This window comes from Macaca fascicularis, chromosome 18 (assembly GCF_037993035.2).
Source record: "Macaca fascicularis isolate 582-1 chromosome 18, T2T-MFA8v1.1".
Classification (NCBI taxonomy): domain Eukaryota; kingdom Metazoa; phylum Chordata; class Mammalia; order Primates; family Cercopithecidae; genus Macaca; species Macaca fascicularis.
The window spans coordinates 42,872,781-42,887,806 of record NC_088392.1 but is presented as its reverse complement, the minus strand read 5'-3'; the positions used below and the strand labels follow the sequence as shown (position 1 = coordinate 42,887,806).

Sequence of the window (15,026 nt, the reverse complement as noted above, 5' to 3'; positions counted from 1 at the left end):
AGAGGTTGCAGTGAGCCGAGATCGTGCCATTGCACTCCAGCTTGGGCAACAAAAGTGAAACTCTGTCTCAAAACAAAAAAAAAGAGAGAGAAAAGAAAATCTAAATAAATAAATTCTTCACAGATTTGGAAAACTCAACATAGTAAAGACATCAACTTTCCCCAAACCGATATATAGGTTTAATATAATTAGTATCCAAATTCCAGCAAGATTTTTGTAGATATAGATGAGCTTATTCTAAAATGTGTATGAAAAGGCAAAAGAAATAATAATAGAAGAGCCAAAACAATTTTTAAAAAGGACAGAGGGAGAGGAATCAATCTATTCCATGTTACAACTTAGCTAGGACTGACAGACTGCGTGGTTATTAGTGGGCAGGTAGACACACAGATGAAGTGAACAGAATACAGAACCCAGAAATAGACATATACATATACATCCAAATAATTGTTGATAAAAGTGTAAAATTAACTCAGTGGAAGAAAGACAGTCTTTCAATATATGGTGCTGGATCAACTGGACACCCATAGACAGAAAAATGAACTTCCACTTAAGTCTCATACCTTATACAAAAGTAACTCCAAATGGATCACAGAGTCTAATGTAAAAATAAAACTACAAAACTTTTTTTTAATAAGCAGGAAAATCTTCAGGATCTAAGACTAGGCAGAGTTCTTAGATTTGAAACTAAAAGCAAGATCCATAAAAGGAAATATGACACATCAGACTTCACGCAAACTAAAACTTGTGCTACTCAAAAGACTCCTTTAAAAGGATAAAAAGACAATCAACAGACGCAAAGAAAATATTAACATTTGCAAACACATATCTGACAAAGGACTACTATCCAGGATATACTTAGAACTCTCAAAACGCAACAGGAAAAGAAAAATAATTCAATTAGAAAAAGGACAAAAGACACAAAGAGACATGTCATGGATGGTGATATTACAGATGGCAAATAAGCACACAAAAATACGTTTAGCATCATTAGCCATTGGGGAAATGCAAATAAAAACCTCACTGAGATATCACTAGATACCTACCAGAATGGCTAAAATGAAAAACACTGATAACACCAAATGCTGGCGAGGATGCAGAGAAACTGGATCACTCCATACATTGCTGGTAGGGATGTAAAATGGTACAGCCACTCTGGAAAACAGTTTAGCAAGTTCTTTAAAAACTATACATACAATGACCACACAACCCAGCAACTGCACTCCTGGGCATTTATCTCCGAGAAAGATGTGTGCATAAGTTTACCAAAAAAACCTATGCACAAATCTTTATAGCAGTTTTATTCATAATTATCAAAAAACTGTAAACAACCCAGATGTCCCTCAACAGGTGAATGGTTAAACAAACTATAGTGAAATCATATCGTGGAAAGCTATTCAGCAACAAAAAGGGATGAGCTGTTTATACACAACAACTTGGATGAACTTCCAGAATTATGTTGAATGAAAAAGCCAGACCCAAAAGGTTACATACTGTGTGATTCTATTTATGTAATATTTTTGAAAAGATAAAAATCACAGAAATGAAAAAGATGAGTGGGCCCCAGAGAGTGAGGGAACTGGATGAGACAGGAACAAGTGTGACTATAAAATGACAATACTTTGGAGGGAGGAATCCTTGTGGTGAAAAAATGGTCTATATCTTGATTGTGTTAATGTCAATATCCTGGTTGTGATACTGTACTAAGGTCTTTAAGATGTTAACTCTGAAAAAAACTAGAGAAAGAGTACACGGAATGTCTCTGTATTATTTCCTAGAAATGCAAGTGAATTGGCAATCATCTTCATTAAAAGTTTAATTTAAAAACTACAAGGAGTAAGACTATCAGACTAGATTTTTAATTTTCTTAAAATTCAATGGCATTATATTCAAAAGAGATAAAACTGAAATAAAAGGACACAAAAATGTAAGAGTGAGGCAAAATTTTTTAAATTAGGCAAAACTGACAAAAACAAAAATAATCTAGAAGACCGGACGCAGTGGCTCACGCCTGTAATCCCAGCACTTAGGGAGGCTGAGGTGGGCAGATCACCTGAGATCAGGAGTTCAAGACCAGCCTGACCAACATGATGAAACCCCATCTATACTAAAAATACAAAAATTAGCCGGGCATGGTGGCGGGCACCTGTAGTCCCAGCTACTCAGGAGGCTGAGACAGGAGAATCGCTTGAACCCGGAAGGCGGAGGTTGCCGTGAGTCGAGATTGTGCCATTGCACTCCAGCCTGGGTGACAGAGCAAGACTCTGTTCGTCTCAAAAAAAAAAGAGATGGGGGTCTCACTATGGTACTCAGGCTGGTCTCAAACTCTCGGGCTCAAGTGATGCTCCCACCTCAACCTCCCAAGGTGCTAAGATTACAGGATTACGGTTCTTTCATGTGCTAGTAATAATGTTAAAAATATGGTTTAAAAATCAATAGAACTACAAAGAAAAATGAAAAATAAAACAAAATTCTAGTAAAAAATTAACTCTGCTCTTAATAAAAAATAAAGATATGAGATTTGAACAACATAATTAACAAGCCTACATACTGGACATATATAAAACTGTACCAAAAACCAGGCAATATTCTCTTCATGTACAAATAAAAATTATTAAAATGGATCACATTTTTAATAGTCTAAACATATTTCAAAGAATTGGCATTATACACACCAACTGGCATCACACACAAACATGCTGCCTAACCAAAATGCAATTACAAATCAATAGCCAAATCAACTAGAGGAACTCTCATATGTTTGGAAATTAAATTTTTAAATAGTTCGTAAGTTAAAGAATTCACAGTGGAAAACAGAAAAACACAAGTAAAAATAACGGAAATATTACACATCAAAACACATAACAAGGAGGCAATACGCAGACATTTTATGATCTTAAATAACTAGGTTAAAATGCTGAAAATTAATGACAGGCATCCAACTTAAGAAATTAGAATAAAAGAACAGAACTCCAAAGGAAATACAAGAAAAGAAAAGAAGAGCAAAAATTAATGAAACAGGGGAAGGATACACTAAAGAGCATAAACAATATCAAAAACTTGATTCTCTGAAAAATCTTTAAAAACTGGCAAACTTTTAGCCAAAAATTATCAAGAAAAAAAGAAGGCATTTGAAAAAAAGATAAGGGGATATTAACTACAAGTACCTGAAAATAAGAGATTAACATCTAAATGCTACAATTCAAGGATGTGGACGAAATGAACAACTTGCTATAAAAGTATGAACTACTAAAACAGGTCTGAAACTTGAAAATATGAACAGTCCTACAACCAAAGCAATTGAAGCATTCCTCAAAGAAAAAAATAGTAATAATTTTATGAGCAAGTTCTACTAAATATTTAAGAAACAGACCTTTCTAATGTTACATAAACTCTTCCAGAAGAGGAAAGGTATATTTTTTAATTATAGGCTAGTTGTACTCATTATGAGAGACAAAAATCCTAAATTAAATATCTCCAAACTGAGTCCAATGAAAAAAAGGAACAGATAGATCAGGGTTGAATTTATATCTGCAACACAAAGTTTGTTTAAATATTGGGAAAAAATTAATATAACTCAGCATGTTAACAGATTACAAAAAAGAAATACACAATTTTCTCAAAAGATGCAGAAAAAGCTCCTGATAAAATTCATTCATGATTTTTTTAAATTAGCAAACTAAGAAAGGAAACATCCTTAACCTGAAAAGATTATCTATAATACACCTACAGCAAGCATTATACTTAACTGTGAAACTTTGAAAGCATTCCCTTTAAAATCAGGAACAAGATCAGGATACCCCCATCACAGCTTCTATTCAACATTGTACTGGAGATCCTAGCCAGCACATTAAGACAAGAAAAAGAAAGAAAAAAAAAAAGCATAAGAATTGGAAAGGAGGAAACAAAGAGGTCATTATTCACAGATAGGACTGTCTGCATAGAAAAATCCAAAAGAAATCTAAAGATAATTTATCACAATTAGGAGTATAGCAAGGTTGTTATACAAAGCCAAACTGTACTTCTATACACAGCAAAGTATAATTATAAAAAGTTAGTATTTATGATTTGCTATAAAAATAATGTTGTCAGAAATAAATCTAACAAAATATTTGCAGTACTTTAACTGAAAATAACAAAACTTTACTGAAAGACGTTGTAAAAAACCTTAAAGAAATGGAGATTACAATGATCCCAGTTAAGAAAACTTAGCAGCAAAATGTAATTCTCTCCAAACTAATGTACAGATTCAATATATTTCCCATCAAAATACCAACAAGATGTATGTGTATGGGAGGGAGGTGTATAACATGAAAATGAGATTCTAAAATTATGTGGAGAAGCAAACAATCAAGAAGTTCCTTGAACAACCACAAGCCAGGAGGACTTATGCTACTTCTGTGTCCCTCAATGACTGACTAGACTGTTTCAGACGAACTCTTCCTGTGAGAGCTTAACAACCAAATATAATATTAAAAAACAAAAATCTGTTTGAATGCGGGAAGCACTACAAAGGCAGTAAGGACCTGAGACACCAAGACTCTGAAAAGAAGGAGAGACCGCAAAGCTGAGTTTCCTGATGCCTTCCCCAGAGATATTTGCCAATGGGAAAGGGCAATGGAGAGGTTAAAAGTCCAGCAGAACTCTGAAAAGACTCGTAAGGCAGGGGAAAAAAGAGAAGGTATTTACAAAACATAACCAGCAAGAGATGGTTTCCAGGATGTATAATGAACTCCTATGAATCAGTATGGAAAAGACAGATGTCCCAATATAAAAATGAGTAAAAGACTTGGCAAGCCACTATACAAAAGAAATCCAAATGGCCAATGAGCACATTCAAAGGAGCTTGACATCATTACTTATTAGGGAGATGCAAATTAAAACCACTACACATTCACCACAGTGTCTAAAATCAAAAGGGTAGACAAGGATATGGAGCAACTGGAACTCTACTATATCACTAGCAAAAGGGAATGAACTAACTACAACTACAGACAACACTAGGGATGAATCTCGCAAACAAAACAGGAAAAAAAGGCAGAAACAACAGAATACATATACAGAAACAGAATACAGTTGACCTTTGACCATTATCCAATAACAATAACCTGTGTTATTCAAGGGTCAACTGTATCCTGTCAACTGGTTTGAACTGTGCAGGTCCACCTATACACATTTTTTTTCAACCAAATGCAGATCAAAAACACAGTATTTGCAGGATGTGAAACCCACATATACAGAGGGCCCACTTTTCCTATACATGAGTTCTGCAGTGCCAACTTCAGGACTTGAGTACACATGATTTTAGTATTGGGAGGGTGGGTCCTAGAACCAATCCCCCAGGTATACCAAGGGGCGACTGTATATATACTATACAGGTTCCATTTATATAAAGTTCAAAAACAGGCAATACTTATCTGTTCAAGTTAGGATAGTAGGTCGTTTTTGGAAGAATGAGGTTAGCTACTGGGGAGGGGAATATTTAGAGTGCTGGTAATGTTCTATTTCTTGACCTGCCTGATGATTATTTTGAGAAATTTCATCCAGTTATAATTTCATGATCTGCGTACTTTCTATGTGTATGCTATATATCAAAAGAAGTTTGGTTTTTTATTATAAAAAATATTATCTTACACAGAGATGGGGTCTCATCATGTTGCCCAGGCTGGTCTTGAACTCCCGGCTCAAGTGATGCTCCCACCATGGCCTCCCAAAGTTCTGGGATTACAGCCTTGAGCCACCTCACCAGGCAAGAAGTTTGTTTGTGCTAGCAGCATAATCATCTTGTTTTAGTTACTGTAACTTTTTAACAATTTCTATAAAAACAGACTAACGGCCCAGAGTCCAGAACCCAAGCAGAGATGAATGATGGCATCCAAACCAGCGAAGAAAAAAATTTGCATGAAAGGTGATAGAACAATTTATCATTCTTTGAAGAAAAACTATGCATCTTGGTCACCACTTCACACTGTATACAAAATCAACTCCAGGTGTATTAAAACCTTAAATGAGAAAAGGTAAAAAAACAAAAAACTATGTCTTACACTTTTACAATAACGGAAAATATCTTCAAGAACTCTGTTGAAAAATTTCTTCAATAAGGTTCAAAAGCATTATCCATAAAGAAAAGCCTGATAAATGCAATCACATAAAAATTAAGAACTTCTACTCATCAAAAAATGCATAAAGCTGGGTGCAGTGGCTCACGTCTGTAATCCCAGCACTTTGGGAGGCTGAGGCGGGTGGATCACCTGAGGTCAGGAGTTCGAGACCAGCCTGACCAACATGGTGAAACACCGTCTCTATTAAAATTACAAAAATTAGCCAGGCGTGGTGGCAGGTACCTGTAATCCCAGCTACCCAGGAGTCTGAGACAGGAGACTCTCTTGAACATTGGGGGCGGAAGGTGCAGTAAGCTGAGATCACACCGCTCCTCTCCAGCCAGGGAAACAGAGTGAGACCCCATCTCAAAAAATAAAAATAAAAATAAAAATTATTTAAAAGTGAGCCCAATTGAAAGGAGAAACTTGCACCACATATATCCAACTATTAATAAAACTATTAATAGTTTTAATAAAACTGTTAACAATAATTAATAAAAACTATTAATAATAAATAATTAAATATAAATAAATATAATTAAAAATAATAAAACTATTAAAAATAGTTTAATAAAACTATTAAAAATCAGTAAGAAATAATCTTTTTTAAAAATCTAGTACAAACATGGGCAAAAGACATGAATAGGAATCTGAGAAAAGGGAAGAACGGCTAATCAGTATAGTAAAAGATGCTCAAACTATTAGCAAAAGAAAATGAAAACTAAAAGGTGGTATTTTATACTTACGGGTTAAAACTTTTTTTTTTTGAGACAGGGTCTCACTCTGTTGCCTAGGCTGGTGTGCAATGGCATGATCACAGCTCACTGAAGCCTTGACTTCCTAGCTTCAGGTGATCCTTCCCACCTCAGCCTGCCAAGTAGCTGGGACTACAGGTGTGGGTCACTATGCCCAGCTAATTTTGTTTTGTTTTGTTTTGTTAGAAATGGGGTTTCACCATTTTACCCAGGCTGGTCTCAAACTCCAGGTCTCAAGCCATCCACCCACCATGGCCTCCCAAAGTGCTAGGATTACAGGCGTGAGCTACCATGCCCAGCCAAAAAAACCTTTTGAAGTGTGACAAAAGTAGATGTTAGCAAGAAAGCTGAGTAATGAAACCTTCTGCATTGCTGGAGAGAACAAACACTGACACCACCTTCTTTGGAAGATAATCTGACATTATCCAATACTGGTGAATATGCACATATTCTTATTAAATACCAGCAATTCTATTCCTAGAATCTCTACAGTGAAACATACAAATATTCACATTAAGTGAGATCAACAAAGATTACAATATCAGTGCAGGTCAAGGTTTTTCTGCAAGATAAGTTTGGTGAAAATTTACAATTATTTTTTCTTCATTTTCAAACATTTGGATTTAAGAAATATGGATGGCCAGGCATGGTGGCTCACACCTGTAATCCCAGCACTCTGGGAGGCCGAGGCGGATGGATCACCTGAAGTCAGGAGTTCAAGACCAGCCTGGCCAACATGGTGAAAACCCATCTCTACTAATAATACAAAAAAATTAGCCAGCCATGGTGGTGCACGCCTGTAATTCCAGCTACTTGGCAGGCTGAGGCAGTAAAATTGCTTGAACCCGGGAGAAGGAGGTTGCGGTGAGTCAAGATCACGCCATTGCACTCCAGCCTGGGTAAGAAGAGCGAAACTCCATCTCAAAAAATAAATAAATAAATTTTACATATGCATATATATTAAAAGTATAAAGACAGACAAGGAATGACGAATCCAAAATTCAGCACAGTAGCTACTCTCATTGGTGAAGGCGGGCATGGCTGCAGTGGATACAATCAGGAAAGGGCATTCTGCTAAAGTTACACTAATGAATTAGTAAACTGGCTGGTAATTACATGTATGTTTACAGACACCTTACCTGTTATAAACTTTTGTACTTATCAAATAACTTAAATATTTAAAAGACGAAAATTAGTATAGTATACCTAAATACAAACCCACTATTAGAGTCACCAATTCAGAGAAATGTCTCAAGAACTCTAGAAAAATTAGCATCAGAGAAACTCAAGGTATTTTCCCATAAATCAAGGACAGGGGTCTATTTAAAAAGAAAAATGAAAAAGATGATAGAAGAGCTCTTATAAATTAAAGATAACTACTGAAATAAATTGTATAGAAAAGTTCAAAGACAAAATCAAAGAAACCTTCCAGAATGTAAACAAATGCCATAGATTGTAGACTACAATTGTAGATTACAATCTTCTACAAGAGAATAACCATCCGATCTGCAATGGACCTCTCATTAGCACACCAAGTATTTTAAATTTCCACAGCAAAGCTTTCAAAGCTCTGAGAAATTTATAATTACACATGTAAACTTTCAATCAGGAACAAAGACAAGCCATTTTCAACATTCAAGAACTTAGAAAGTTTATCACCAGCATATCCTTCCAGAAACAACTATTGAAGACTGTATTCCTGTAAAATAAAAAAGGTATCTAAAAGAGAAAAACATGGGATCCAAATAACAATAGATCTAACCCAGGAGAACACTGTGAAGTAATCCCTGGATGACAGCTGGGTAACAGGTCTACAAAGCTTCCAAAATTAGAAAAGGCAAGCCAAGACTCCAGAAAGTCTACCAAGAAAAGTTGAATGGTTACAAGATGAGAATCCATTATAGTATCAAATTTTAAAAAAAACTTCAGTGAGCCTTCCTCATTCAAGCAGGACTTTGTTATATTTCTTTTTTTTTTTTTTTTTTTGAGACGAAGCCTCTCTCTGTCGCCCAGGCTGGAGTGCAGTGGCATGATCTTGGCTCACTGCAACCTCCGCCTCCCCGGTTCAAGCAGTTCTCCTGCCTCAGCCTCCTGAGTAGCTGGGACTGCAGGTGCCCACCACCACGTCTGGCTAATTTTTGCATTTTTAGTAGAGACGGGGTTTCACCACGTTGGCCAGGCTGATCTCGAACTCCTGACCTCAGGTGATCCGCCCACCTCGGCCTCCCAAAGTGCTGGGATTACAGACGTGAGCCACTGTGCCTGGCTGACTTTGTTATATTTATTTTTTAAGGATCACAGGTTTAACAGAAGTAAAGTTCCTCTATGGCTCCACAGTACTTAGTTCTACAGTAACTAATACTCATGTCAACATACATATTTAAGAGTGGCTATTAGTACTCAATTTCTAGAATTTTCCTATAGAAGGACAGAAAACTTTAGAAGAGTTATAAAACATTATATAAACGCTATAAATCTTGACAATGTAATAGTACTAACAAAAAACAAAGGCTGGGGCCAGGCACAGTGGCTGATGCCTGTAATCCCATCACTTTGGGAAGCCAAGGGGGGTGGATCACCTGAGGTCAGGAGTTTGAGACTAGCCTGACCAATATGGTGAAACCCTGTCTCTATTAAAAATACAAAAATTAGCCAGGCATGGTTGCAGGCACCTGTAATCCCAGCTAATCACGAAGCTGAGGCAGGAGAACTGCTTGAACCCAGGAGGCGGAGGTTGCAGTGAGTCAAGATGGCGCCACTGCACTCCAGCTTGGGCAACAAAAGCAAAATCCCATCTCAAGAAAAAAGGAAAAAAGAAAACAAAGGCTAGGAGGGTTGGAGGGAAAAACAAAGGCAAGATTTGGCTTTTAAATCCCAAAAGGAAAGGGATGGGTGTTATATCCTTTTCTGAAAGACCAGGAAGTGAGGAAATATAGTTGTCTCTCAGTATCTATAGGGGGTTGGTACCAGGGTTCCCTGCAGATACCAAAATCCAAGAATGCTTAAATCTCTTATATAAAATAGCATAGTATTTGCATATAACCTATATACATACTCCTATGTACTTTAAATCATTTCTAGATTACTTACAATACCTAATATATTGCAAATGCTATGAAATAGTTGTTATACTATAATGTTAGGGAAATACTGACAGGGAAAAAAGTCTGTACATGTTCAGTACAGATGTAACCATCCTTTTTTCCTGAATATTTTTGATCCAAGGTTGGTTGAAACCAAAGATAAGTCATCCACAGACATGAAGGGCCAAATGTACTGTCTAAAAGTGATAGGTCAATAAACAGAAATTTATAATAAAAAGTTAGAAACAACAGCAAAATTAGGAACAAAAATGTAACTGGTAGAAATCAAAGTCTAGGACAGGTGGAAAAATGACCTAAATTTCTTATCTACCAAAGAGTTAAGAAACATTTTTTTTGAGCTGAAAAAAATATAGTGAGAAAGGCATGGTATAATATTTTTAGACTTTTGGAACAACAACAATAAAATCCTAAAAACAAACAAAAAATGATTAAAAGCATAACAGGAGTGGAACTTAATGGAAAAGGGAAGACCTTCACTATTTTGAATTTTTTCAGTACTGTCTGCACAAATATTGCTTTCATTTAAAAAACATGAGAAATGGAAATGAGAGAATAAAAAATGTGACATCAGGTGATCCACCCGCCTCAGCCTCCCCAAATGCTGGGATTACAGCCTTGAGCCACTGTGCCCAGCCTATTTCACTTTAAATTAAATATATTTTGTTTCGAACGTGCTTTCATTGACATGATCTCAGGGGAAGCCTTGGAAATTTTAGTTGCGTCCCATAATAGCTTTGAATCATATGGAAGATTATGTTATATCTATCATATCTACTAGTTTATATCCCTGCCCAATAAATGGGGAGAGGAGTATGATGAGGACCTCTAACCTCAAATCCCCCATTAACTTCCCATTCTCCCTCTGCATCCTAACAGCACTTGAAGTTATCAGGATGGTGGCTCCTGGTAGGTGTAAGAAAACCAAACATTTAAGCCTTCTAGACAGAAAACCTTCTGTTACAGAATTACTTAAGCTTCTTAGCATGAAAGACCCAAATCTGATCTTCAAATTATGACACAAAAAAATTTACCCAGTTTGGTAAATGCTCTGGTTTACCCAGTATCTATTGATAAAGTTATCGCTGGCTCTCAGGCCAAATGCACAACTAGATTCTCACATGCACATTCACTCTCATTCTGAGACACACACAGAATAAATTCTCAATGCATGAAAAGAAGGGGATGAAGAATACAGAAGGGAGATCCTTTAAAAAAAAAATTCACTACAATAGATCCCCCTCCTCCCCACTGAGTGATGATAAGTAGGGAAAGTAGATTAACCAGGTTAAAGTGTAGCAGGGACCTTTTTGTGAATGACTGCCAACAGCAGATCACAGTGTTGGAAATATGCAACTGGAAGGGAAATATAAGGGTAAAGAAAAAGCTGCTCTGGTTAAAGAAGAGGTAAGTGATTCCAGAAACTCAACTCCTGCTCTCCTCCATCCCTGTGCTTAGCTCTTTTACAGACTTGTTTGAGACAGGGTCTCCCTCTGTCGCTGAGGCTGGAGTGCAGAGGCAGGATCAGACCTAGCTGTAACCCAGAACTCCTGGCCTCAAGCCATCATCCTGCCTCCCAAAGCGCTGAAATTACAGGTGTGAGCTACCACGCCCTGCCCTCCAGACCATTTTTGAGGAAGCAAGGCGGCAGTGACAGAAGTTCAGGCCTCAAATCTTATGATCTTGTCCCATATTAATTCACAACTCATTAATTCAAAATCTGTTCATTCACAAACTAATCACTCCTTCAACTCCTAACAACATAGACGCCATAAATAAGCAACTGGCGAACTAATTTTTTTTTTTTTTTTTTTGAGACGGAGTCTTGCTGTCGCCCAGGCTGGAGTGCAGTGGTGCAATCTCCGCTCATTGCAAGTTCCACCTACCCGGTTTATGTCGTTCTCCTGCCTCAGCCTCCCGAGTAGGTGGGACTACAGGCACCCGCCACCCCACCCGGCTAATTTTTTGTATTTTTAGTAGAAACGGGTTTCACCATGTTGGCCAGGATGGTCTTGATCTCCTGACCTCGTGATCCGCCTGCCTCGGCCTCCAAAAGTGCTGGGATTACAGGCAAGAGCCACCGCGCCCGGCCGAATTGAGTAATTTCTTCTCTGGTACCTTGAAAGCTTCTAATATATAACACATTATTGTAATCATCTTTAAGTACACAGGCCATATTTTCCCTTTTCAGAGAACTTCCCCACTTCCTTTCCTTCAATCCATCAGGATAATCTGTTGATTAGGTTTATGTGCTTTGACTCTAAGTCCTTGGCTATAGATGATTAGAACAGAAGTAGAGCTTGACCTAAACTCAGCCAATCAGATTCTCTCTCCCAGAAGAACTGGAAGAGAGGTAGGCTGGTATTCTGGTCACCTGGACTGAAAGGCAACAAGGTATAGAGCTGCCATATTCTGCTATGACCAGCCAAGATCTCTGGTACCGGCTCACATAGCAGTCTCCAAAACTGAAATGGTCAGGCAACCCCTTAACAGTTGCCTCATCTAATAACCAACGCACCCCCACCCCTGCCACACACACACATACAAGTCTAAAAAGCAAAGGCACAAGGGTCACCAAACCACACTGAGGATGACCTTTCCCAAAATTTCCTACCTCCAGTATAGATGCAGCACTAGCCAGGATGTGAACTGCTCTGATTATACTTGTCCAAAATGAGTGGTTTTGGAAGGGTAATGGAAATCTTCTCTGTGGCTTATCAGCAGCCAAGTATGTGGCATCCAGATCGGCTGACCAATTTCTCTACTGCCAAGAAGTTAGCCAACAAACTAATGCCCATAATTTTTCCTGGTCCTATAATTTACTTGACCATCACTCTGACCATCACAATATATTTTGAACCAAGGACCATCATTTTGAGAATCCAAGATTTCTTCCCCTTTTCTTTCTATTCAGTTTTTCAGTCTGTTTTTCTTCCTTTATTATAACGTCACACAAGAAGGATGTTACCAATCATTTAATTTAGGATCAATCACAGGATGATGGCTAGAAGCTCCACCTAGACCCCAAGGTACCAGAACAAAGCAGTGTAGCTCAGGCTCTGAAAAGCCCAGACTCTAAAGCTACATGTCTAAGATTAAAAATCTCAGCTTTTCAAGTCTCAAGCTGTGTGATTTAGGTCAGGTTAACCTCTCTGTGCTTCGTTTTCTTCAAAAAATTGTGAGAATTAAGTATAGAAAAAATGCTTAGACCAAAACCAGGCATGGAATAACCACTGTATTAAAATGGGTATATACCATCATCATCATTATGGTCTGTAATGGGATGTAGGGGCGGGATACAGTTCATATTCAAGTGTAGGGTAACATGGGTCTGCACAGAGCAGTTAAGGCAAAGAAAAGCAGATGATGCTTACTGCACGTGCCCAGTCTGTACCCCTCCCTCCCCTGAAAATTCTCCCGTTAGTCTGTTGGGCACTTCATATGAATTGTGGGAGAGGGGCCATCTTCTAACAAATGCAAGAAGTAAAGACAGCTGATTTACAGGAAGAGAGGATGATGCTGATCCACAAAACAAAAGAGAGGAAGACAGAAAGGAAGAGAAAAAAGGCTTCTTTGGTTTCTACCACTTTCCAGTTGCTAGTTGCACTCCAATCTGAGCACTGACTGCTTTTACTCTGCTCCTATAAGAGCGAGTAAATTATCTGCTTTACATTAAGCTTTGGCCAATAACATTCACAAAAGTCTAACAAAAATACTGGAAAGTTTTCATTAACAACGAAAAAAAAACTTAGAAAACTTGTATACATCTGTTACTACACAAAAATTAAAACTAGATGGCAGGTAAAAATAAATATAACTTCAGAGTTCAGTCTTCTCAACCCATCCTAAATCTAACGCATGAATTTACAGAGGTGAGGTTCAGGGTTCCTTGTTTCAAAAGCTCCACAGGTGTTAAAAGCTCTACAGCTGGGGCTCTGAGCCACTAAAACCCTTACACTTACCAAGTATGAACACTCTTTACCTAAACATGGTTCTCTGCATAAACTACTACGGGGCATAACATGTATTAATATGTGTTTACTGGGAACTTAATAATTATTTTTGAAATAGGAGGGAATATGGCAGGCACTGTGCAAACTCCAACAATCTCTGTTTACAGCAGAACATACATTCTTTTGCTCATGTCCACTAAGCAGGTAACCAGCCAACATCCTTCCCCCATCCCATCCCTTGCGGAACACAATAAATATACAAAACTGAACCTTTTACCGGATTCCTCTTCCTTATTTGAAAAAGAAATCGTAACATCATAAGTGTTACACAAACGAGTTGCAGTAAATTTAATTTCAAGTTTACACTCATCTCTACTGTAAAATACATTTAAAAAAAGAAAAATCAGGGTTTCCGTCTGTAAACATCTCATTTAATGTCGCCAGTAATTCAGCGATACACACAAAATAAATCCATCCCATTCGTCACACTTAGTTTTGTTTTAGTTAAGGACTTTGAAGGTTATCAGTCTGGGGGGGAAGTCTTTTCTGTTCTACCCCCGTCACAGCCCTATTCCAAACCTCTGCTATACAAAGGTATCAACAATAAAGTTATTTTGTTTTAAGGCTAAGAAGAAAAAAATATTTCCTCAAGAGTAAAAGGGGTGCACAAACCTCACAACACAGACTTTGCAGATTTCTTGCTACAGCACTAAGAAAACATCGAGGTTTAAGGCCGATTATTGAAGGCAGGATTCCTCAAACACCAGGCTCCTCTCGAAGATGTTAGGAGGCATGGGTGGGAGAAGGGGCCTTTTCTCGTGACAGACCTGACTAAACAGTAGCATCAGCCATAAGAAGAGAGATTCCTAAACGCAACTTTACCTTTCAGAAAACAGTCCTCCACCAACTGAGTAGCATGCAGACTTGCGAATCGCCACAGACACGTACACCCCGGTGAAGGTGGGAGATCAAACGTTGCTTCCCACCTCGGCCCTCACTGCTAACGGGGATGTCGGGTCCCCATGTGACCCTCCCGGAGGGCTCCCCGGCCCCCCGCGCCAGGTGTGCGGACCACCGGCAGCACTCAGGGGCCGGCTCGCCGCGGCCCAGGCCCGC

At 38.1% G+C, this 15,026-nt stretch overlaps 1 protein-coding gene across 44 annotated transcripts in view; it reads right to left on the bottom strand.

Annotated features, from left to right (window-relative positions):
- The window catches only part of PIAS2 (protein inhibitor of activated STAT 2), a 107,850-nt gene that overhangs the window by 92,431 nt on the left and 393 nt on the right, over positions 1-15,026 (bottom strand). For 11 of the 44 annotated variants that reach the window (XR_012427090.1, XM_074022362.1, XM_074022361.1 and 8 more), the window contains exon 2: positions 1,047-1,155. The exons of 19 other annotated variants lie outside the window; for them this stretch is intronic. The gene's annotated coding sequence lies outside the window, so the exon portion shown is untranslated. Of the gene's footprint in view, positions 1-1,046; positions 1,156-3,730; positions 3,839-14,792; positions 14,853-15,026 lie in introns of those variants that run through there. 14 more of the 44 variants (XM_074022358.1, XM_074022356.1, XM_065533875.2 and 11 more) reach the window with 3 other exon arrangements.